This window comes from Sorex fumeus, unplaced genomic scaffold (assembly GCF_029834395.1).
Source record: "Sorex fumeus unplaced genomic scaffold, SorFum_2.1 ptg000086l, whole genome shotgun sequence".
Classification (NCBI taxonomy): Eukaryota; Metazoa; Chordata; class Mammalia; order Eulipotyphla; family Soricidae; genus Sorex; species Sorex fumeus.
This window is the reverse complement of record NW_026606143.1, coordinates 7,803,170-7,829,523: the sequence shown is the minus strand read 5'-3', so window position 1 is coordinate 7,829,523 and position 26,354 is coordinate 7,803,170. Positions and strand designations below refer to the sequence as shown.

General features: G+C 48.0%; 1 protein-coding gene across 1 annotated transcript in view; it reads right to left on the bottom strand.

Moving 5' to 3' along the window:
- The window catches only part of CASK (calcium/calmodulin dependent serine protein kinase), a 998,363-nt gene that overhangs the window by 241,370 nt on the left and 730,639 nt on the right, over positions 1 to 26,354 (bottom strand). The gene's annotated exons all lie outside the window — the stretch shown is intronic.

Genomic DNA, 26,354 nt, shown 5'->3' with positions numbered 1-26,354 from the left:
AAACTGAAAATGTGAGACCCAAGCAGCAACCACTGAAACTGTAATGTGTCTGTCAAGTTGACAGGTGCGAGTGGAGTGGGGGTTGGGGTGCAGAGGGAATCTGGGAACACTGGTGGAGGGAAGTTCACACTTGGTGGAGGGATTGGTGTTGAATTATTGCATGCCTAAAACTCAACTATCAGTAACTTTGTAAATGATGTCTCTTTTTTTCTTTTTCTTCTTATGTAGGAGTACTGCTATTTATTCAGCCACTGATTAGGCTGATTGAATTTTGCATGAACTCCACTGTAAATTATGTCTCTTTAATAAATGTTTTAATTTTAAAAAAGTACAGGGGATAGGGCACTTACTTTGCACATAGCCAATTGGGTTGTTCTATCCTTAGCACCCCATAGGGTCCCCTGAGTCCTGCCAGGAATGACCCCTGAGCACAAAGCCAGGAGGAAACCCTGAGCACAACTGGGTGTGGCCCCCCAAACCAAAAACTAAATAAAAATTAAGAACATAAAAAGTGTGGCAGAGTCCTTGCTAAACCAGGTTGACTACTGTTCCTCGTTCCTGTGTTCACAACAGTTCCCGTTATCATCTCAGCTTGTCCAGGAGCAATGACCAGAGGGCATAGCTGAGGGAAAACAGAAAAATGTGCAAAAATGCCCCCAGAGGTCACCAGCTGATTCAGCGGTGTTCCCAAGTCAGCCATCCATGTACACTAGCAGTTTCTGCTTAAGTGGAAAATTAGTCCTAAGGGGAAATTGCTGCCCTTGTCTGGTTTACAGTAAAGCCAAAGGTTTCCATAGATGGAGACAGTGTGGCGCGGAGACCCGCAGCTTGGTCATGGACATACGCAGAACATGCCAACCCCCCACAGTGAATGTGACATAACCAAATCCAAGTTCTTGACCTAATTCCATGGGAAGCCACAAGCGTGCACAATTGTCCTGCAAGCAAGACTTGGGTCCACATAGGGCCACAATATAGCATTTTAAATTTTGTGGTTTGGGACTTGGAAAATGATTCTTCCCCTCTCCCCCTCCCTCTCCCGAGGAAAGCAAAACAATCTTTAAAATGGTTGTTAGAATCTTGGTCAGATTCTCTCCAAATGCTATGTAATTTGGGTTGTGAATCTGATACCCATCTCTTAGAATGAAAAGCTAGCTGGAATTAGAGCCAGAGAAAGAGTACAGCAGGTAGGGCTTTGCAACCAGCTGATCAGAGTTCTATTCCCTGCACCCCATATGGTCCCCTAAGCACAATCAGGAGTGATCCCTGAGTGTAGAGCAAAGAGTAAACCTGAGAATCACTGGGTGTGACCTCAAAACAAACACACATACACAAGCACACACACAGACACATACACAGAGAAAGAAAGATAGACATAAAGAAGGAAGGAAGGAAGGAAGGAAGGGAAGGAAGGAAAGAAAGAAGAGAGAAAGAGAGAAAGAAAGAAAGAAAGAAAGAAAGAAAGAAAGAAAGAAAGAAAGAGAAAACTTAGCTGGAATTAAATATTAAACATCCTTTAGGCAACAATAATAAAAACCCAGAAGTTCAGAACAGAAAATAAAACAGGTTGAATTCATTGGAAAAACTAGTGTTTAAGGAAACGAGACTTAATAGAAAGTAAGGAAGAAGTCATTTACTTTGGGCTTGAATTTTTATTGTTCTTGCTATGCTGGAGTTCTAACCAAAGGTCCCCCACACATGTGAGCCACTTGCTCTACCACTGAACCAGATCCAGCCTGGGTGACATGTGAATTGGTATTTCTGGGAGTTCTCATAAGATTTAGGACTTGAAGTTACTGCCTCTTTTTAATCTAAGTTTCCTTCACAATTTATGATCTTTATGGGGAGTATGGGAGGGTCCTCACACCTAGAGATACTCAGGGGTTACTTCCTGACTCGGGGATCACTCGTGGTAGTGCTCACGGGACCATACAGGGGATCATGGATCAAACTGGGGTAGGCAGCATGCAAGGCAAGCACCCTATTCTGTACTGTAGCTCCAGCCCCTCTATGGGGTCTTTCTTTAAAGAATACAACTATAGCACAAAACTGCTTTGGTTTCAGTCATCTACATAGGGTTGGGGTGGGGGGAGGGTGTCAACTTTCCAGATGAGACTACAACAGATCCTTCTGATTTCTTATTAAAGAACATTTGATTTCAGTCCAACAGAATAGCACAGAGTATCTGCCCTGCAAGCATATGGTCACAAGTTCAAATCCCTGGTGTCTCCACATGTGCTAAGTATGATTCTGGCAATTGTGCATTCTGTTATCCCTGGCATTGTCAGTGTGAACACCACAAAAAGGGGTGCATCCTCCGATGAGCACTGCAACTAAAAAGGTACTCAAGTGCCAGTATGAGGAAGTATATCCCTGATGAGCATATGTGTGGGCACACAGTGGATCAACCCCACGCCCCCCGCCGTAAGCACCACAACCATCACTTATGAGCCTCAACTAAGAGGGAATCCCAGTGAGCACAGGAGCAAGCCCTGGTCAGCACCACAGTGGGGCATGTGTGTGTTCCCATGGTTACTGCCCCCACATTTAAAAATGAGGGGAAGAGAAAGGAGAAAAGAAAGATTCTTGCTTTCATTGCTCTCTCTCTCTCTCTCTCTCTTTTTGCATTTTGGGTCACACCCAGAGATTCTCAGGGGTTACTCCTGGCTCTGCACTCAGGAATCATCCCTAGTGGTGCTCAGGGAACCATATGGGATGCTGGGAATCATACCTAGGTTGGCCACATGCAAGGCAAAAGCCCTACCCACTGTGCTATTGCTCCAGCCGCTCTCTCTCTTCCTTTTATAGGAGTCTCACACACACGGGGGTGCAGGGCCAGAGCTCTCACTCTTCATTGTGATATTAGGGTTCCAAACAATAATGCTGCCAGGACTATGCTCAGCTCATGAGTGCAGTGCTGGGGGTCAAACTTGTGACCTCAAGCTTACAAGGATGAAAAGATGATAACTTGTCACTGAGTCATCCCAGGAATGTTTCCTCCCTCCCTCCCTCCCTCCCTCCCTCCCTCCCTCCCTCCCTCCCTCCCTCTCCCTCCTCCCCCTCTTGTTTTTATGGGCTCCACCTAGCAGTGCTCAGAGCTTCCTCCTGGCTCTGACCTCAGGGATCACTCCTGGCAGGGTTCAGGACCACCCCAGCAGTGCTCAGAAGACTTGAGCACTTCACCTGGCAATGCTCACGGGACCATGGGCTGCTGGGGACGGACCTGTAAAGCACCTTTCGGTATTCTGAAACAGCCTGGGGGCACCTGGAAATAACTCTAGAGCAATATTCCATGGCTGACTGGAAAAATAGCTTCCTGGCTCTCCCATCTCATGGTTCATTAAGTTCTTGCATGTTTCTCTCCATTCTCTTTCCAAGAGTTAAATTCTTCCGGAAGAAAGAGCAGGAGAGGAAGTAGGACCTGAGTTGAGAAGCATGGTGACAGAGTCTCTGAGCTTTCTCGTGCCATGGAGATGACTTCAATAGTGTCTATTGACTTCCTTAGTGCATTTTCACTCAGTGGCTATTTTCTGTTTGTTTGGGGACCACGCCTGGTAGTAATCAGGACTCACTCTTGGCTCTGCGCTCGGCGATCACTCCTGGCAGGATTCAGGAGATCATAGGTGGTACTGGGGATCAAACTTGGGTCGTATTCATGCAAGGCAAATGCCTACCCGATGTCCTAGCATTCTGCCCACGGTTGTTTTGTTTGGACTGTGAGGCTAAGTGCACTGCGATTCCAACAAAGGCTGGCAGCTGATGATAGGCTTGTCACCGAGGTGACAGAGATGGGCATTTCACCCATTCCATCCTCCCTAAAGACTGACACAGGCAGCCCTAAGTGAGGAGCTAATCAGACAGACAGAAGCTTGGCAGACAGCATAGAGAGAGAACTGGGCACAGGCTTTGCATATGGTCCAGCACCACATGAACCCTATAAGGCCACTGGGAGTGACTCACCCCCCAGCACAGAGCTGGAAGTGGTCCCCCCTTCTGGCCAGGTGTGCCCCCTGTAGCCCCCCAAAGAGACAGAGAATAGGGGTGTGTGTGTGTGTGTCTGTGTGTCTGTGTGTCTGTGTGTCTGTGTGTAGGGGGGGTGTTGGTGTGGTAACCAGTGGGAGTGGCTTCCTTCTAGCTGGAATGACCGGGAAAAAGATTGGCCTCCAAACTCCTTGTCCAATGAATGAATCTATCGTGATGAAGGCCCCGCATACAGGAGTGCAGAGTCAGGTAACCCACAGGGATGCTATAAATAGCCTGACTGAAAACAGCTCCATTCATGCCATCATTGAGTTACATCCTGGCGAATGACACAGGCTCTTCATCCAGGCTGGGAACAGGCGAAAAGATAGAATGTGTCAGCAAGGACATCATCAGGGAAAAAATAATAAAAAACCCAAAGGGGGCAGGGTGAGGATCTGTTTCCTGACAGGAGAGTTCCATCCCATCTTCCTGATCTTTCTCGACTTCCATGTCAAACGACCGAAGTAATCATTTCTGTTTTGCTGGGTTCAACTCCCTGTACGCCCTTGACCCTATTGTCAGTACTGCCCAGGGCCCTCACAGTGAGAAAGGCGCTTGCGAGCTGTCACCCAGTGGTGACAGCTTCTCAGGCCAGTGGGGGGGGGGGGCATTATAAAGAGAAGTGGCTGTGGAAAGCATTTTCCTCACCCCTGCCCTTCCCCAGTTCTGTGGGACTCTCAACAGGGCAGCCTGGGGTGGAAGAAATCAGGGTGTCAGCAAGGGCAGAAGCCAAAGGGACCTGAGCCCGACCCCTTAACCTCAGAATCTCTGGCCTTTCTCCACCAACACTTCCCCAAAGGGAACTTGTCTTGCTTTTCTTGCAACTTCTCCATCCCAATGCCTGCTGGGTTCCCTCAAACTGCCAAACATAGTAGCAAAGTTCTTGTTAACATGGAATGTTCAGGTTCCTTTCCCCTGCATATTCATATGAAATTCTAACACCACTTTCCCTTATCCCCCAAGTGATGTACTTTGGAATGTCATAAGGGTGGATCCTTCACAAATGGGGTTCACGTTCCCAAAGGCCAGCCCTCACCAGACCTCGAATCCCCCAGCTCCTTAATCTTGGGGTTCCCAGCCTGCAGAAGAAAAGTCTGTAGCTGATGGAGCCAGAGAACTAGTACAGTGGGCAGGGCCGTGAGCTTGCATGGAGCCGACCCAGATTTGATCCCTGTCACCCTATACGGCTCCTTGATCCCTGCTAGGAGTGATCCCTGAGCACAGAGCCAGGAGTAAGCCCTGAGCACCATTGGGTGAGTCCCCTCTCAAAAACCACACATGGAGCTTTAAAGGTACATGGTAAGGGAGTTACAAAAGACCAAATGTGGCGGGGCTGGAGCAATAGCACAGCGGGTAGGGCATTTGCCTTGCACGTGGCTGATGTGGGTTCGATTCCCAGCATCCCATATGGTCCCCTGAGCACATCCAGGAGTAATTCCTGAGTGCATGAGCCAGGAGTAACCCCTGTGCATCGCCGGGTGTGACCCAAAAAGAAAAGAAAAAAGACCAAATGTGGTACAATGGGAGAAGTGATCTACATGACTGAGTAGGGTGGTTGGAAAGGAAGGAGTGTTAGGGTCCTTGGGGAAGGGAGGTGGATACACTGGTGATAGCTATGCTATTGGAATCATGTGCATGGAAAACCATCACTGACAGTATTGTGTAAATCACAAGAACCTCAATCAATAAAAAAGAAGTTAAATGAACAAACACAAACCAAGAAAGAAATGAGACAAGGGAGCTGGAGAGAAAGTTCTGTGGTTGTAGCACTTGCTCTGTATTCAAGAGGCCCGGGACAGCATGTGGAGTGTCCCACAAGTCACACTGCTGAGACCCTGAAGCAAAGAGCCAGAGTAGCCCTGAGCACTGCCAGGTGTGGCCCCTCAACTCAAGCCCAAACCCCAAACCCAAAAGCAGCAGGATGAGGAAGTTGTTATGGTTAATAAACAACCAGGTAAGGAGCATTTCCTGCTGTTAAAGTTAGGTTCATTGAAGAGTGTAATTGCCCGCTAAGCCTCTGAGGGAAGGAAGGGACAAAGGAAAGTGCAGCGTGCACATGATAGCCAGGTTGATATTTCTATTTATTTATTTTTATTTTGGGGTCACAACCAGCGATGCACAGAGGTTACTGTGCATCGGTTGCTCAGGGGACCATATGGGATGCTGGGAATCAAACCCAGGTCGGTCGCGTGCAAGGCAAATGCCCTACCTGCTGTGCTATCGCTCCAGCCTCTTATTTATTTTTTTGATCTTTTGGGGGCTTGATATTTCTAGACACTCTGCAAATCTCAGATGTTTAAGGAAACACTTCACCGCACATTTGTCAGGAGATTTTTAGAAAGGAGAGTGAGGTAATTTCAAATGCCAGGAGGATGGTAAGGGGAAGGTATTGGGCCTTGAAAAGAAATCTGCTGCTGGAGAGAGAGCTCCCAGGGTTGGGCTGTAGGTTTTGCATTCAGGAAGACTGGGTTCCATTCCAGAGTATCCCCCCAGCACCAGCAGGGGTGGAGCTGCTGGGAGACCTCAGTGCTTGTGTGGTGAATGGGAGTGAAGCAGAGATGCAGCGAGTTCAAGTGCTGGTAGCAGCAACACTGCACTTGTGCAGATGCCATCCCAGCGCCCCGGTTGTATGGGCTCTCTGGTACCCCACACTCGCAGACTGTCACACCTAGCAGCAAAGTTCTTTATATACATGAAAATGAGAGTTTGGGCCACACCTGGCTGTGCTCAGGGCTTACTCCTGGCTCTGTGCTCAGAGATCACTCCGGGCAGGGCTCAGAGACCATATGGAGTGCTGGGGATCAAACCCAGGTGTGACACGCTTGAGCCCCTATACCATCTCTCTTACCTATAAATGGGATGTTTGAGCACAACAAAAAGTGTGACTCCCAGAAAGTATCACCACAAAGTGTGTGACCTCCTGTGAGTATCACAAACAAAATTAGGGTGCCCCTCCCCACATCACAGAAAAACCAGCGGTGCTCCTGGCTCTGTACTCAGGGATCACTCCTGGGGAAGTTCAGGGGACCCTATGGGGTGCCGAGGATTGAATCAGAATCAGCTGCATGCCAAGCACCCTACCCACTGTACTATTGCTGCAGCCCCTCATTTGTTTGGAGGCCATACCTGGTAGTGTTCAAGGCTTCCTCCTGGTCAGTGCTCAGGGATCACTCCCTGAGGGGCTCGGGGGACCATATGTGGCACCAGGGATTGAATCGGGATGGGCTGCATGCAAGGCAAGTGCCCTACATACTGTACTATCTCTCTGGCCCAAGGACTCCAAAATTTGAAGACTTGAGATATACTTTCATTGCCTCAAAGTTTTCGCCTATGGTATTTCAAAGAGAAAAGGGCTGGAGAGATAGTAGAAGGGTTAAGATGTTTGCCTTGCAGGTGGCCAACATGATCCCTGGGGACATGTTCCAGGTTCATTACCAGTTATTAGTGATCTAAAAAGGATTAAAGCACAGTGACCTCATGGTTTGTTTTTTTTTTTTTGTCTTGCACTGGACTGTTGTAAGGGACGTAAGGCTGACTGTGGGGAAGACAGGGAAAGGCTACGACTGGGGGCAATGGGGTGGCAACTCCTTGCTCCCCTCCTCACACTTCTGTTGTCAGTTATTGACCACATGAAATTCTAGCATCATCCACACACAACCGGTCAGGTGTATTGTGTAAAGACATTTTCTATCCATTCTTCTTTTTCATCAAAATCACCTTTGGGTCATCTTCTAGACTCTCTCGGCACATCCCCCATGACTGAAACCAAAATGGATACCCCCATGAGATTAAAAGAGAAATCATAAGCCATAGTTCTTCCAGAATAAAATAACACCTGTTTGTTCGAACGGGGGTCTTCAGTGGGAAGTACTGGCATGAAGAAAGGTGCGGCTGGGCCTTGTTTCGTAACAGTCCTTGGTCCGAATTTAGCAACGTTCATTTGAGAAGCTTAAAGGACTTGACTCACATGACAAGCTGCCTCATTTTGCACTGACTCTTCGAGGAAGTCAAAATGAGATTTATTATGCAGTGGCCTATATTCCAGGAGAGTCTGACGTTCTCTACACGGGTAACTAGAAAAGTACGTCCAGTGACACACTGGGTGGAGATCATGAAGTGAGAAGGGAGGATGAGTCTACGGTTTAGGCCACAGTTAGCCTCCAGCAATTCTCTCCAGTGCCAGGTCTGATCTTTCAAATCATTCTCCCAAGTACCCGAGGCTCAAAACCTAAGAATATTTTTTTGGTCTCATATCTATTTAATACCTCATCCTGTCCCTTCTCCTTGGGTTGAGTCCCCTCTCGCCTTTCTATTTCCCTTTCCTTTCTATTTCAATTACAGTTTGGGTTGGGGACATGACATTCAGCTACCCAGTCTTGGATTTTCTTGGATTCAATCTATCCTTTATGCAACTGTGACAAACAGTTGGGTTCACCTCCATCAGTACTTATATTGAAGGCCAGAGCAATAGAACAGAGGGTAGGGTGCTTGCCTTGCATCTGGCTGACCCAGGTCCTATCCCAGGCACCTCCTATGCTCCCCCAAGACCGCCAGAAGTGATGTTGGAATTCAAATCCAGGAGTAAGCCCTGAGCACCCAGACAAAAATAAAACATAAAATCAGCTTAATCAATGGTTGAATAAATAGCAATACTCCTACATTAAAAAATTAAAAAAAAAACATAGTCAAAACACTTAGTGAGTCCCTCCAACCCCCATCCCCTCCACCATTTTATTTAAACACCATGGTTTACAAAGTTGTTTGTGACTATTTGTTACAGACATTTAATATTCTAACACCAGTCCCACCATCTCTGTCATCTTCCCTCTGCCATTGTCTCCAGTTTCCCAATCACCCCCCCACGCCTGCTCCCGTAGGAGGCCCACAATAATTTATTTTACATTGCTTGTTACCACTAAATGGTGAACTGAATGATCAAAAACTGTTTCTGTAGAAGAAAATTTGTGAAAATTGTTGTAACACCATGGGGACATTAAGTCCTTGTCTAAGGGTTTACAAAAATTTGTTGCAAGTTCAGCCTTGTGTTCATGTTTTTGTTAGTTAAGATTGGCCGGCTTCTATGTTACATCCTATTCAATCTGGTGTGCCTGGATTGAATGTCTGGATGTCAGTGTTCGAGGGTTTGGAGACGTCGCTCCAGAAAATCCAGGATATTTAACTGAGCAGTCTGGCAAGATATATGGTGGTGGCTTTGGGATGTGGGAGCGATTGTCAGGGTTTTGTTAGGGTGGGAGCTGAAACACCTCACTCCCAAGATGGCCTTGAAGTTCTCAGCCAGGAACTGGTGCCTGAGAAATTTTTGTGGCTAGCTGATCTCTTTGAAGATTTATTTATGGGTCTCTAGAACAAGGCTGATAGATGAGATTACATGGCGGCAGCAGTGGGACATGGTGTAGCTGCTGGAGCTTCCAGAAGTTTGGGGAAGTGGGGGGGAGGTTGCCCATCTCGATTCTGAGAAGGCCTGGACTTTTCAGCCCCCTAAACCCATGTACCTGAAATTTTTAACAGATTAGATTCTCTGTGGAGCTCAGTTCTGTGGTGGTGAAGTCCAGCTGGAGGCATGGCAGTGGCTTTGGGGTGTGGGAGTGGCTGCCAGGGCTTTGGTAGGGTGAGCACTCGCTAACCCCCTTATCTTAAAAGGGTGGAGCACAGGACCTGGGGTTCAATCCCACACACCACATAGACTCCTGGGCACCATCCTAGTGACTCCCAGCACCTGTTGGAGGGGATCCCTTCCCCAAAAAGCTCATGAGGAACAGGCTGCGTGTAGAGTGCAGTATAATTCCCTTGGCTCTCTTGCTCAAATGCTATTCATTTGAGTGTCTGTCCTTTTCTCCAACAACGCCACATATTTTGTCAGGTACTCAGGTCTTCTGGAATATTTCCTTTTTTTGTTGTTGTTATTTTGTTTTTTGGGTCATACCTGGCGATGCACAGGGGTTACTCCTGGTTCTGCACTCAGGAATTACCCCTGGCAGTGCTCAGGGGACCATATGGGATGCTGGGAATTGGATCCGGGTTGGCTCTGTGCAAGGCAAATGCCCTACCCACTGTGCTATTGCTCCAGCCCCCAGAATATTTCCTTTTTAAGTAATCAAGAACCTACCTTGGGTTTGGGAAGGGAATCCCTCATGTATAACAGTGAGGTCTTGGGGAGGTGATTAGTCCATGAGGATGGAACTAATAAATGATGATGGGATCTGAATTATAAAAGAGACCCTGATAGTTCCCTCGTCTCTCTGCAAGGATACAGAGAGAAAGGAAGCAGGCCCTCACTAGACTCACTATTTGCTGCCACCTCGACCTTGGACTTCCAAACCCCAGCACAGGCAAATGTCTGTGTTTATAAGTCACTTGACTACACTCTTCAGCTACTTCACTCCCAAAGGACTAAAACAGCAATTGGGACAGATTCATATCTTACTTGTACAGTTCATTCTACATATTTCCTGCTGGAGTTGTTTCTCACTGCTTTCAAAATAATCTAAATACTTCATTCTCCATGATCAGACTCAGTTTACCTTCCCAACCTCTATCTTTTAGTTTTTAGGACAAAGTATCTTCATATTGTGAAGTTCTCAGGGCTTATCCCTTGACTCTGCACTCAGGAATAATTCCTGATGGTGCTCAGGGGACCATATGTGATGCTGGAGATCAAACTGGGATTGGCTTGCATGCAAGTGCCTTAACCCCAGTATTATCTCTTCCACCCATCTCCTATGATTCTTTAAACATGGTGAACAGATGGTAATGCCCATGATGTCAAGGACTGGTGTCTTTCTCATTCACCACAGTATTCTCAGCTTCTAGCTTAGTGCTCTGTAGTCTTCAATTTTTGTTTTTGTGGTAGTGAGGGTCAAACCCAGGACCTTGTACAAGCAAACCAAGTGCTCAGTGAGTGATTCAGCTATATCCCAAGCCCACAGTCTGGTGAGTTTTCTTTGTAAGGGGCCAGGGGGGCATACCCATCATTGCTCAGGAGCCAATCCTGGTGATACTAAGGATCTCTGCCCTCACAGAAGGGGCTCTTGTATGCAAAATATGCAGTGTAGCCCTTTCAGCCATCTCTGAGGTTCTTAACAATTTTCTTGAGTAAGTGAATGAATGGTCTTCTTAAAATCATTTTTTCTAAAACTTACTGAAAACCAGTGGAAGCTCCCTAGATCATTTTTACTGTTCTCCCTGACTTGCATCCTGTTTCCACAAACTAGGTGTCTTTTCTGTCATCCCCAAACCCACTTTCATCAGAAACAGTCTTTCCCTCTCTGATGATCTGAATACTATAACTGACTCCAGGTTTGAGTCAAGATGCAAAAGGCAGCCAAATCTTTCTAGACCAACATGAGTATTTTCCTCCTTAGAACAAATAATACTTGCATTTTTGGATCACACTCATTTATTCATTCCACATTTATTAAAATGTCAACACCACACACAAAAGTTTTAAAAGCTCACAACATGTAGATGGCACTCACCACACAATGGGCTAAAGATTTTTTGTACATCTTGAACCCCTTCTGTGAGGGCAGAGGTCATGTTTTATTTATTTATTTACTTTTAAACCAACTTTATTTATTCTGATTTTCGGGGCACACCAGACGATGCACAGGGGTTACTCCTGGCTTTGCACTCAGGAATTACTCTTGGCGGTACTTGGGGGACCATATGGGATGCTGGGAATCAACCCAGGTCGGCCACGTGCAAGGCAAATGCCCTACCCGCTGTGCTATTACTCCAGCCCCCAAGAGGCCATGTTTTAAATGTCTATCTTTCTCACTCCTGGTGAAGGTAAAGTATCAAATCAAGTTACATTATTATTTCAGTTCTTTAAAACATGTTTTGTTTCATTTTGTTTTAGAGCTACACCTGGTAGTGCTCAGGGGTTACTCCTGGTCTGCACTCAGGGTTTGTGGGGGATCAAACCCAGGTGAGCTGCCCGCAAGGCAAACACCTTACCCGCTGAACTATTTATTGCTTGGACCCCTCAAAACAAGTTTTGAAGGACTGAAATAATAATGTAACTTTATATTCTATTTTCCTCTCTCTAGTTTTATTCTACCTGAATAAAAATAATTTCCTTTCGCCTGGCTATGCTATTCAGGGGTTGGCTCATGACCTTTTTTTTTAATCAATGAGGAAACTGAGGCACAGAAGAACGAATCATTTGTTCTAGACTGCAAGTGAGTCACGATTACTTCATTCACAATAGAGGTGAAAGGTTTTATCTGTTTTGTTTTGTTTTGGGGGGGCATACCTGGTGATGCTCAGGGATTACTTCTGGCGCTGGGCTCAGGAATTACTTCTGGTGGTGCTCGGAGGACCATTTGGGATGCCGAGGATCGAACCTGGGTTGGCATGCGTGCCACCCGCTGTACTCTCTCTCCGGCCCCAACAGAAACAGCTTTGAAACTGCACATGGCTCTGTCCCTGTGGTGCTTGTATTTAGACATCTCTCTCAGAGCTGCAGGCAAATGCTGCTAATTTGCGCACGCACAAAATCGCAAGGAGGAATGCTTATGTTTGAAAGGTGATCTTGGTTCAGGCGGAATACTGCTTGTTCTTCCTTTCCAGATCACATTCCGTGCAAGGTAGCATAGGAGAATTCCAAACCATTTCAGAGAGGAAAGAGTGGGAGGCAGTTGGTGAGCTGCACCATTTTCACTTTCATGGAACAATTCTTGGGGAAGAAACAGCATTGCTGCCTCTTTCTATTTTCAGCACAAAGTAACACTTAACTAATCTAATTATTATTCAAGTGAAGGTGTATAGCCACAAACCTTCATTTATGCTGCAAGTTTGGCCCAGACAACCAAGTGACCAAATAGCGGATAAGGCAAAAATGGAGGGGGGTGAAGGGGGGTAGGTGGGCGGGGGGGAAGTCCGCTGGCAAAATGAAACTCACAGAAAGGGTTTACAGATTTTCCCATTGCATTTGGAATGCGTATAAAAGGATATTTATAGCTGATCTATGAGGCAAGAAGAATAGAGGAAAAAAAATGCTCGTGTACCCATCAACCCTGTTTAGCAAACAGAACAGTGCCAATAGTGCAGTGCTGTTTAGGCGCATACAGGACATTGACACGCTCCAAAGAAATGGGCTGCTGTCAGTTCAAAATCAGGCCATCCCTGCTCAATTGAGATGTCCAGTCTCTTTGGAAACCCTGGCAGCTCTGGGCATGCAGCGCCATCAGGAAATAATGGGTGGCTCTGTGCTGGGTCGTGCATCCACTTCATATCCCACCCAGCCTCTCAGCTGGCAGAAGTTTCCTTTTGGGGGTGGACAATCTGCCCTCATTCAAACTCTCCTTTTCTGTACGTCTCCTGCCTCTGTTCTGGGGTCTCTTTTCTGTGAGAAGCTGGGGCCTTTCGCAGGCGCTGGGCTCGCTACTAGAGAGGTGCAGATGGAAAAGAACCGACCCTGCTCTTAGGGGTCCTGCCCCAGCAGAGGATGGGTTTGAGTGCCTCTCTCTCTCTCTCTCTCTCTCTCTCTCTTTCTCTCTCCCTGTGTGTGTGTGTGTTATGATAAAGACAAGCAGCCCCAGGAATGGGAAAAGGGGATAGGAACATGGAGCAGCAAAGAAAGCTGTGTTAAGCTTCTTCTGAAAAAGAGAGTTAATAGTCTCTGTGTGTGTGCATGCGTGTGCATGCATGTGTACACATGTGTGTGTGCATGTGTGTGTGCCATTTTGCATGGAGGGAATCTTGTGAACAAAGGAAGGGACATGGACAACCTGAGGGTGCTCAGAGAGTAATGAGCAGTGTAGCAGAGGAAGAAAAAGAAGAAGGGGGCTGGAGTGAGAGTACAGCGGGGAGAGCATTTGCCTTGCACGCGGCTGACCTGGGTTTGAGCCCCGGCATCCCATATAGTCCCTGGTTCGCCGGGTGTGATCCACAAAGGAAAAAAAAAAAGAACAAGGGTGGAACTGGGGGTTGGTGGTGGGAGCAAGGTGAGCAGAAGCAGGGAAGTCTGATTGGACAGCTCCTGGGAAATAACCTGGAGTGTATGAGGAGGTGCCCAAAGCTCAAAGGAGCAGGGAAGTGGCACTGCTAAGGCTATTTTCAGAAAACACTGACAGCCTGGTCAAGGGTGCAGGAGTGAGTGAGGCTAGAGAAACAGTACAGCAGATTGGGCGCTTGCCTTGCATGGGGCCAACCCTGGTTCAATCCCTGACATCCTATGTGGTGCCCCTTGCACTGCCAGGAGTAATTTCTTTTTTTTTCTTTTCTTTCTTTCTTTCTTTCTTTCTTTTTTTTTTTTTTTTTTTTTTTTTGCTTTTTGGGTCACACCTGGCGGTGCACAGGGGTTACTCCTGGCTCTGCACTCAGGAGTTACTCCTGGCGGTGCTCAGGGGACCATATGGGATGCTGGGAATCAAACCCGGGTCGGCCGCGTGCAAGGCAAACGCCCTACCCTCTGTGCTATCTCTCCAGCCCCCAGGAGTAATTTCTGAGTGTAGAGCCAGGAGTAAGCCCTGAGCATCGCTGGGTGTGGCCCCAAAATAAAACAAGACAAAACCAAACCAAAGGGTGAGGGAGTGAGTGGCAGCAAGGGCAGTACAAAATTTCTGGATCAGGGGCTAGAAGGAGAGTACAGAGGTTAAGGCACTTGCTTTGCATGTAGTGACCCTGGTTTAATCCTTGATCTCCTGAGCACCACCAGGAGGGACTCCTGAAGACAGAGTTGGAAATAGACCCTGAGTACCACTGCATGTGGCCCCCAAATCAAAACCAAGAGAATGAGGAGCTGAAGAAATAACAGAGCTGGTAAGGTGTTTGCTTGGCACGTGATGACCTGGCTTCCATCCCTGATAGCACATAGGGTCCCCTAAGCACTGTCAGGAGTGATCCCTGAGCAGAAGCTCTGAGAGCAGCCCCCAATTCAAAACAAACCAAAGCAAACCAACCAAACCAAAAGGCTGAGATTTGGACAGGAGGTAAGTTGCTTGCCTTGCACGTTGTGGAATGAATATGACCAATAGTGCTCAGGGAAGTCCCCAAGGTCACAGCCCACTCCTACTGGTTGGTCATGGTGATACCGGCCAAAGTTTATGGGTGAAACATCCTTGGGCTGTTGACCTGGAGGAGGAGTTAAGGCCTCATTAACTACATTATCCATCATTATCCATCGGTTCTTAAAAACTGCTGCTGAAAACAACACCACCTAATGCTGCTTCATTCAACACTGCCAAAGGTGTCTTTGATCTCATCCCTGTTCTTACCAAACTCCGGGGAAGCAAAGAATGTTATTCAAGACCCAGCACTCTGCAGCCATGCTGGGTGTGGAGGCTCACCCGCTTCACATTCCACACCAGCAGGGGATACTTTCTGGGGTACAGCTGGTTAGAAGAAATGATGAACTGAGAGATTCTATTGTAGCCACATCCAGAGGGTTATTAGAATGTTGCACTCACATGGGGTGTGGCTTACAGGAACTGTGCCTCACTGGCAGAGAGATCTGGTACTAGCGTGTGGAGAAACTTCCCCACTGTGGTGGAAAGGCAATGACGTAGAGCTGAAGGGAGAGATTGGTATTATTTTTTGTTTGGTTTTATTTTGTTTTAGGGCCACATCAAGGATCACTCCTGGTGGGCTCAGAGGATCATATAGGGTGCTGGGGATTGAACTCAGGTTGGTCTCATGCAAGGCAAAGGCCCTACCTGCTCTGGCCCTAGAAGGACAAAAGACAGAAGGCAAAACCCATTTCCCTCTTCTGTGGAATGAAGCCACTTCTGCAGTGACATTTGTGCCAAAAGCAACTCCAGCTTGGAAAAGCGCTTTCTTTGGCTGCTGACAAGCAAAGTGAGAACCTGAACTTGGAGTCTGTGACCGTGGTCACTTTTTTTTTTTTTTTGGGTCCCACCCAGCAATGCTCAGAAGTTACTCCCGGCTCTGCACTTAGGAATCACTCCTGGAGGTGCTCGGGGTTCCAAATGGGATGCTGAGGCTCAAACCCAAGGTAAGCCACATGCAAGGCAAACACCCTACCTGCTGTGCTATTGCTCCGACCCTCCTCTCCCCCATGCTCGCTCTTGTCCATCAGAGTTGGTAATTCTGTGAGTGGCAGTGATAGCAGGACCCCCAGATCAAGCCCTGCACTACTGTCTTTACTTTCGAGTGCTTAATAGGAAAAGAAACCTTTGGACTCCAAATGCATTTGCATTTCCACAAGAAATGGCAAAACTTCATTTTTTGGTCAAAAGATGGGCTACCAGATTCCTTGCATATTTCCACTATTGCCCAATTTTCAATGAATGCGTTACAAAAAGGTCTGGGCTCACTTGTGTGAATGCAGTTCCTCCCTGATTGTGACTAGCAAGTATTTGCAATATTCTTCACTAAAAAGTCCAGCTTCTGTGGGCTGGAGAGATAATACAGTGGATAAGGAGCCTGCCTTGTACGTAGGAGACCCAGGTTCAATCCCCAGCACCACACAGACTCCTCTGAGCGTTGTAAGACATGACTACTGAGCACAAAGCTAGGAGGAAGTCCTGTGCTCTGCTGGGAGCGGCCCCTAAGCCTAAAATAAAAAACAAAAGGAAACATGGGGGCCGAAACAATAGTACAGTGGGTAATGCACTCGCTTCACATGTGGCCAACCCAGGTTTGATCCTTGGCATCCCATCTGGTCCCCTAAGCACCGGCAGGAATGATTCCTAAGCACAGAGCCAGGAATAAGCTGTGAGCACTGCTGGGTGTAGCCCTAAAACAAAACAAAACAAAAAGCAACCAAATAATTCCAGGATCAGTCAGAGCAGGCTTGGGCACTGCTTGAAATCTCTGGGAGAAGAGACAAGTTTTCTTTCCTGGGAAAAAAACTTCTAAAGGTGTCCATATGCAAAAGCAGATGTGTTCATTCCAGATGTGTTCACTCCTATTAGAAGTGGACAACAAGGCCCAAAAGGCCAGAAGAGGAGGCCCGAAAGGCCGGAAGTGGGCAGTGAGGTAGCAGATTCATCTGCAAGGCCATCAGAGGGGAAGAGGAAGAGGAAGGGCCTGCTCGTGGACAGAGGGCAGGACAGAAGGGAAACTGCAGAAGTATTAGGTTTGAGTGTGACACTGCTATGATCTGAGATCCAGATCACAGGATGAAATTGTTGGGGTACTGATGAGAAATCCTGTTTGGGCCTGGCTGAATTAGAGGAGGCCATGGTGACACCTCAAGTGATGGGCAGCCTATCCTTGTGCCCCCATCTGTAGAGTGTGTATGTGGGGAGGGTACAGTTCCTTCCTTTGGGGGTGCTCTGGGAACAAATGAGTAAGATGGGTTCAGCCTTTGGCACAGTGCTTTGAAACAGACACAGCAAACAGACAAACAGACACAGTGGGAAACGCAGCTCCATCTTCCCAGTGGTCAGGCCTTACTCCTGGCTCTGTGCTCAGAAATTATCCTGGTTGGATCCGGGGGACTATATGGGATGCTGGGAATTGAACCTGGGTCTGCCGTGTGCAAGGCAACTGCCCTACCTGTTGTACTATTGCTCTAGCTCCTCACAATTCTATTTCTTTATAGGGAACATGGGTGGGCCACTGTGATTTGGATTCCATTTACTCCATTTCACAGCAAGCAAGTCTCTGGCACCAGCCGGGTGTCTTAGAATTCAAGTGGGAGCTGGAGCAATAGTACAGCAGGTACTTGCTTGCCTTGCACAAAGCAAATCCAGGTTCGTTTTCTGGCATCCCATATGGTACCCCAAACACCACCAGGAGTGATTCCTGAGTGCAGAACCAGGAATAACACTTGATCATTGTGGTGTAGCCTCCCCCCCTCTCCAAAAAAAAACCCTCGAGTTGATTTTGGTCAGAACCCACCAGTTAAAAGCTCAGTTCCCCAAGACAATCTATGGTTCAATCCCTCCTCACCACCACTGCCACTTCAGGTGCCAATCACAAGTCCAGACTTCCAACTGTGCTTTCTATAGATTGGAGATTCTAAAGATTCCCCAGCTTGGATTTGGTTAATTTGTTCTAGTGCCTCATAGAACTCAGAGAAAGAAACCTTTGACTTACTAGATGGTTTTGGTTTTTTGTTTGTTTTTGTTTGGGGGCCATACCTAGCGATACTCGAGGCTTACTCCTGGCTCTGCTATTCAGGAATTACTAGTGATGGTGCTTTAGGAACCTTATGGGATGCCAAAGATCAAACTTGGGTCAGCAGTGTGCAAGGCAAACGCCCTACCCTCTATACTATTACTCTGGCCCCTCACATACTAGATGACTGGTTTATTTCAGACTGCTATATGCCTTGGGACCAGCCTGATGGAAGAGCCACACAGGACAGGGGGAAGGGGGATGGAGAATCCCTGCCTCTCTCTAGGCCCCCAACTCTCCCCACATCTCCACCAAGGGAGTTCTCTGAGCAGAGAGGCATGAGCTTTTCTGGTCTCATTTTTGTTGGGGACGGGGTGTCACACCTGGTGGTGCTCAGGGCTATTCCTGGCTCTGTGCTCCTGTGTCACTCAGGCTGCCCAGGGTACTATGCGGTGCAGGAGACTGAACCTGGACTTTCCCTATGAAAAGCCCGTGCTGAGTGTTTTGATCTCTCTCAGACCCTGCTTTTGGATGTTTCTGGCGGCCTCATGACACAGGCCTGAAGGATGGACTCTGGAGAGTGGTGACTGATGCATAGGGGTTACTCCTGGCTCATGCACTCAGGAATTACTCCTGGCGGTGCTCTGGGGACTATATTGGATGCTGGGAATTGAACCCCAGTCAGCTGCGTGCAAGGCAAACACCCTACCCGCTGTGCTATCACTCCAGCCCCTGAACTCCAGTCCTGCTCCCTCCCCAGAGTTTGAGGGGGGCGGGGGCTGAAAGTTCAACCTTCTAATCCCATAATCGGCTCCATTGGCAACCAGCCCCCTTCCAGTAGGGTTTTCTTAAAAGTCACCTCATCAGGCTGGCTCTCAGCCTGTTCTCCCTTGAACACATATGTCACCTGCTTGTCTTGATGTTTCTCTGCTTTTCAAACCTAGGTTCTCGCTTATGCACACACTTCTCCCTCTCTCGTTTTTCACTTTCCCCCCTTTCTTTTCACTTTTTTCCTTTCTTTTCTCTTGTTTTGTTTGTTTTGGTTTTGGGCCACCCCCAGCAGTGCTCAGGGCTTACTCCTGGCTAGCTTGGGGGACCATATAGAGTGTTGGGTATCAAACCCAGGTTGGCTGCATACAAGGCAGGTGCCCTACCCACTGTACTAGTGCTCTGGTCCCCACTGACATCTTTCTAAATAAGTTTCCATAAAAACGATCTTGCTTCACAATAATAATAATAATAATGAAATAAAAGTCTCCTTATGGAAAGTGCTCAAGGGAATTTTGCGTAAGGAAATCAGTCAGAGGGACATCACAAGGACTGAATGGTTTCACCCTGTGTGCAGGGTAAGGCTCTAAAGTTCTTTTTTTCTTTTTTAATTTTATTGAATTACCCTGAGATAGTTACAAGCTTTCATGTTTGGGTTAAGGCTCTAAAGTTCAACAGAGAAAACAGAGCAGGATGGATCAGTAGACACAGGGGAGAGAAAGTTGCCCAAGGAGAAAGCGAGTGGGAGGCGAAGAGAGATAAGGTGAAGAGCATGCAGAAAAATATGGACTGCTAGCAAAGAGCAAGAATGCTGAGCCGCTGCAGACTGGGCTCACAGGACTCAAGCTTTGCAAACGGGAGACTCGGGTTCCACCCCCGCCCGCGGCATCCCCCTCCCCCCAGTCCTTGAGCACCAGCAGGTGGGGTCAGTAACGCGAAAACAAACAAAAGCCATTCGTTAACGTAACAAAAGAGCTTTACTTCATTCTCCTCGGAGGAAATCCTAAGGATTTTAGGAGTTCCCTCGCCAAATAAATAAGCAAATAAATATCTCTAGAATTCAGAGCCTCTCATTTGCAAGGCTCTCTCCCTCTGAGGTCCCTCCCCAGCCCATATATCTTTCTTTCTTTCTTTCTTTCTTTCTTTCTTTCTTTCTTTCTTTCTTTTTTTCTTTCTTTTTTTCTTGTAATATGGCAGATAAAGACAGCCCGGCTGAAAGAGCTAAGAGACGAAAATTTTTAACAAATGGTGAAACCTGGGAGCAGATGAGGACAATGACAGCAGTGCCTGCATGCAGGAAGGTGTGGGCCAGAGCGAATGCAGGGGCAGCGCTGGCGAGGCTAACCCCGGACGGAACTCATTCGTATCTATGAAGTGATGGCCAGGCTCCAGGTTGACATCACTTTGGAGAAAAACTGCGGGAAAGGCGCCCTTTCCTGAAGATGAGCCATGAGCATGCAGTGTAGAGGGCCTGTGGCCCCTCTCCCTCCATGGAGCTCCCATCTTCTCCGGCTCTGACCCACAGTGCTTGCCCCCCTGCCCCCCACTTCTGCCCCAGGCTTCCTGAATAAAGGCGGGACAATGGGTTTGAAAATACGTTTCGCATTTGGGAAGCTGCCTAGAGACAAACATTTGGTTTTTGCCTTGCCATCTTTGTGAAAGGAAAGGTACCAGATCGGCTTTTTGGGAGGAAGATAATTGTCTAAAAAAAAAAAAAAATCCCTTCCCAATCTTGTTAGGGCTCAGCTCTCACTGGGGAGAAGCAAGGCGCTGAGCAACAGCCTAGAACCTATGGCTCCTCTTTCTCCCTTCACTTTTATCAGTCTTCCCTAGCGACAATCTCCTAATTACTGAAAATTACCTGGCTTTGGGAGTCCATCTGCTTTATCTCCAGCCCCTAACAAACAAACAAAACTCCATAAAGGCTATTATACATTTAGAACATAAAAGGAGGCTCAGTAAGGAACTGCTTTTGCTTCCAAACCTCTAATTAGCTTCTGATTACAAGGGAGTTCCACTCCCCAAACTTGACTCTTGTCAAGGACTCAGCGCAGTTCTGGGAGGGATGGGTCAGGCTGATTTCTGAGGCCTTGCCCCACAGAAATGCTGCAGGGGGTCTTGGTGGAAGGGGGGGGAGCAGGGCCGGAGGAGAACCGGCAATCCCCAAATGACTCAAGGCTGGGCATTTCTCTTTTGAATTTCCCCCCCTCCCGCTTTTTTTTTTCTTTTGGGGTCACACCTGGTGACAGGGGTTACTCTTGACTTTGCACTCAGGAATTACTCCTGGAGGTGCTCAGGGGACCATATGAGATGCTGAGAATCCAACCCGGGTCGGCTGCGTGCAAGGCAAAAGCCCTGCCCGCTGTGCTATCGATCCAGCCCCCCCTTCTTTTTTTTTTCATTAAAAAATATTATTGAATCACCGTGAGATATACAGTTACAAAGTTGTTCATAATTGAGTTTCAGTCATAGCATCGGAATCCCTTTTACTTCTGCTCTGCGTGGAGCGACAATGCTCTGCAAGGCTGACTCATGTCTCTGCAAGGTTGTAGAGTTTTTGGCATGTGCTTTGTGCCGATTTCAGTTTAGTTCAGTCCCTGAGAATGTGCCTAAAGCTACCTGTGGAAGCCAAATCAGGGACCCATTACAACTTGCTCGGGGCGGGCATGCTTCTGTGACCAGCAAACATCTCCGGGCCATCTGTGTGCCCTCCCTCTGTGCTGTCCTGCCTTTGGCCACTTCCCTCTCCTCAGGAGAAGCGCACACTCAACCGCAGCCCCACGGGATGAGTGTTCTGGGAGCCAACCCAGTGCCACAGCGACCCACTGGACTGGAGAGAGATGACATCCATGTCTCCTCCAGGATTGAGATCCCACTCCTGACAAAAGCCCTCTCGTTCAAGGTTCTTTGAGTCCCAACTACTTTTTTTCCTTTTTGGGTCACACTCAGAGATGCACAGGGGTTACTCCTGACTCATGCACTCAGGAATTACTCCTGGTGGTGCTCGGGGGGCCATATGGAATGCTGGGAATCAAACCCGGGTCAGCCTCGTGCAAGGCAAACGCCCTACCTGCTGTGCTATTGCTCTATCCCGCCAACCCCAACTACCTTTTTTTGAGGCAGAAACTGCTTTTTTTTTTTTTTTTTGTGGTGGTGGTGAGACACATGAAGCGATGATGCTCAGGGGTTACTCTTGGTTATTCGTTTAGGAATTATTCCTGGAGGTGCTGGTGGAGGGGGGCGGCAGAAAGGGGTATGGGGATGGGGGACTAAACCCTGGCTGGCCGCGTGCAAGGCAAGTGCCCTTACCCACTGTATTATCTCTCTAGCCCCCTGATTTGCTTCTGTTAGAATCCAAGGCACTGAGGCATCAACGAAGTTGAGCACAAGTACACAGCTTGTAAGCCGGCTTCTGAAAGGTCAGTGCCAGGATCTATAGAGTTTTCTAGTTTTGGTGTTTGGTTGTTGGTACTGCTACCTTCAGGACTGGAGAAGGGGGTGGGGGTGAGGTGTGGCGGGGGGGGGGGGGGTGGGTGGTGAGGGTGGTGTAATTTTGTGAAGTTGCTTGAATCTGGGCACTTCGCCTTTCCTGGGACAGTGAGCATGCAAACCCAAATCTCCCTGGTTTCAACTTTTCCTACTCCGCTTTTTAGGTCACTTCAAATAAAATTAGCAAATGTCTGCTCAGTGGAAAAGTCATTTGGAGTTGCTGTGCAAGTTGGCTCGTTCTGCCACCTCAAGTGCACGCATCCTCCTTATTTCTGAGTGGATGTGTTGGCCAAGAAAACTTTGTCTGTGAGCCCACTTCCTTTCCCATTTGATATTCCAATTATAACATATTGATTAACAAAGCACCCTGGTGATTTGAACTCAGTATGCCCATGGGCAGGGGTTAATTGAAAAGAGGAAACTGCTCTATCTCTTCATTCTTCGTACTCCCACAGCGGCAGTTCCCTGTACACCAGCTGGATTCAGAAGTGAAATTAAATTTTTTTGGGGGGGGGAGGTTGTTGTTTTGTTTCTGTCTGGCCATCTTTCTGGCTCCTATAAGTTGGGGGACTTTCTGCGCCACAGGCAGGAAGATGGTGGCTAGAAGGACAAGAAAGTCTCTGCAGAGCTAGAGAGATAGTACAGCGGGTTGGGTGTTTGCCTTGCATGCGACCGACTCGGGTTCAATTCTCAGCATCCCATATGATTTTCCTGAACACCATCAGGAGTAATTCCTGAGCGCAGAGCCAGGAGAAAGCCCTTAGTACCGCTGGGTATGGCCCTAAGCCAAAACCAAAACCGGAAAAAAAAGTCTCTGCAGTCCAGCCACTCAGTGGCAACGTGTTAGGAAAAGTGGAAGGTCCATATCTGGGGTACTCTGAAAATGATTAGGCATGGCAAAGCCAAACTGCTCATTGGGGGCAGCAACCGCCCAGCCTGGATGAACTCTGCAACCCTCTCCTATGCCATGCTGGCCAAAACAGATGCCTATAGAACCGTGTCAATACCATGGAATTGGGCACAGTATGTGGAAAACACCAGAGTCTGCACACTGGCTATCATGGAGCCAGGGGATTGGAATATCACAAGTGTGGCAGTTGCAGACTGGTGAAAAGTCAAACACGTAACAGTTTTCTGTAATCAGACTGGGCAGAGTGTGGGGCACGGGAGATAGGTCAACTGGCTGGACTGCATGTTTTTTTCTTTTTTTTTTTTGGGGGGGCCACACCCGGCTGTGCTCAGGGACTACTTCGGGCTCTAGTGCTGGGGGGTGAGGGGGAATGCTCCCAGTGGTGCTCAGGGGACTAAAATATGGATGCTGGGGTCCAAACCCAGGTACCTGTATGTTTTGTATGTACTCCAGCCCTATCAGCTATATCCCTGGACATGGTGCACTTGCTTGGCATGCTGAAGCACTGGGTTTAATCCCCGGCACCTCATAGTCCTCTGAGCACAGCTGAGAGTGACCTGGGAGCGCTGGCCTTGGAGGAGCCCTCACTTCCAGCACCACTGACTGTAACCCCAAAAGAAAACAATAAATAAAAAAAGGTTCCCAGTTTGTTCAAAAAGTAGTTAACTTAGGTCATTTGAACTGTCAAAATTCAGTCGGGAGATCTTATGTTTACCCCGGTCCATATGAAGAGGTACCAAGTAAAACCAAGTAAAAAACACACTTTAGGGCTGGAGCAGTAACACAGCGGGTAGGGTGCTTGCCTTGCACGCAGCTGACCGGGGTTCGATCCCTGCATCCCAAATAGTCTCCCGTGCATCTCCAGGAGTAATTCCTGAGTTCAGAGCCAAGAGTAACCCCTAGCATTGCTGTGTATGACCCCCCAAAACAAAAACCCCATAAAACCACACTTCACCAAATATTCCTTGGGCTGAACTGGACCCCGGTCAGCATTAAACCTGTGGTTCATTAAAGCTGGAAATCATCGTGGAGATTTGTATACTTTTGGTTGTCTAATGACTGGCAAGGGCGACGGGTCTCTAGAAGCACATTCTCTATTTCATCCTGATGCAAGCTGAGGACTAACAGATCTTTTACTTAGAAATACGAAATATTTCTGCCCGGTTTGGATATACAAAGACCAATTCTCAATTTGGGCCACTCAGGTGGTGCTCAGGGACCATGACATGCTGGGGACCTAACCTCCACTACCACTTGCAACTTTGCAACCCTTGGAGCCATCTCCCAAGCCCCTACAAGATGAATTATTGAAGACGCTAGCTACTCTATCGATTAAAAAGTTTGGAACAACTGGTTCCAAAGTTGACCCGCTACAAAACAAAGTAACTTAGCAGTGGGGAGTGTAACTCCTTGAAAAACAAGGCATTAGGGACCCGTGTAGCATCAGTCCTGAGGCTAGAAGCCCCTATGAAAACATATTGAAACATTCTTGCAGTACTGGTCTTTTGCTTTTACTTTAGTTAGGTCATAGCTTCTAAAAAAAATTTTTTTTTTGAAAATTGGAAGTTAGGTTTATATTATGGGAGCTCAGATTCCTTAGCACAGACTGGTTAAAAGTGGGGTAGGGGCGGTGTTATAGGATCCCTGCTCTGAAAAGGAGCCCACTCTTTAACAAGGATGAAGTAGCCCAGCAGAGATGAGGACATTGAGACCCAAAGCAGTTAGGGAACCCGTCCCCGACACGAGTGTTCTATTATCTCCCCCCTCGCTGAAATTTCACTTTCTATTCAATTAAAAAAAAATAGACGGGAAGAGAAATTACGTGGTAAATTTTGTGATGAGAACGAGCTATTTGAATTCTGGCAGCGGAAACGCGGGGGGGGGGGGGAGATGGTGGGAAAAATGCGTTTTATTTCTCAGGCTGAAGACCAGGACTGGCTGAAAAGCACTTTTCTAGTGCCTCCCTTTGCTTCTATCCAGGGATCCACTTCTCGCCTCCCTCACCCCCTTTTATTTTAAGGGCCCGTGGCACTTAAATTGGGACCAGGAGTGGCCTGCTTAGGGAACCATACGGGGGTCTGCCATCGACGGTGGAAACCCATTTCTTTCCATTCCCTTTCCACCGCAGTGGCCCAAGGGTCACTCGGAGCACTTATACTTCTTTGGCCGGCTGAGAGAGCATCTAGCCATAACCCGCACTACCCTCCCCATCCCCCGCGGCCCCCAAAACAGTTCTGGGTGATCGCCAGGATCCGCAGGTTTGGGGGGTCGGACAGCCCTGAGCCCGAGTCCACGGGAAGAAACTAGGAAGCAAATGGAAGTTTCAGTGGAGGGCTGGGGTGGAAAGCACGCGCTCAAGTTCAGCGCTGGGTAGTCTCATTGTCTCCTGACCGCGCCAGGCGCGCGGGAGGGGGTGCGCTCGCTGGGTGGGGGGGGTGGAGGTGGGGGCTAGGGGGTGCAACAGGAGGGGGTGCTGCATTTTTTTAGGCAGCGCTGCGTAGGCAACCGTGTTACAAGGAGCATGGCCAACAGTACCCCTCCACTTCCCTCCACCACACCCCGGTCACCTTTCCCTCAACCACCCCCCTTCCGAATCTGAACACTACTTTAAACCACGATTCCTGCTCCACAAAATGGCCACCGCGGGCGACACCTGTGGTCACGTGACCCCCACGGTTCCAGGCCTCCTTTTACCCAACTGTAACATGGGGGTGACTAGTGAGCCCGCGAAAGGACAAGATCTGGTTACGCTGGAAATGATTTACACATCTCCAAGTCAGGGGCGCTGAAGGCGAGAGAGCAAGCGAGACAAACAAAAAAAAAAACCAAAAATAAAAGGAAGAAGAACGGGAACTGGGGGCACTGGGGGAAAAGAAAAAAAAAACACCCCTGAGGTTAAATTTGAAGGTTTTCCCAGCCAGCGGACAGCGGGCAGACGAGTTCTCGCGAGATCGCGAAACGGGTGCGGGTATAGTGGAGAATCTGGAGAAGCGGAGCTTTTAGCGAATTAGGACAGCCTTTGGCGCTCACAGATCTGAGGTAAGGACGCTGAGAAACGGACGTGAATGACGAGGAAATCCCGCGAGATTTGAGCGAGAGGAGCTCACAGTAGCTG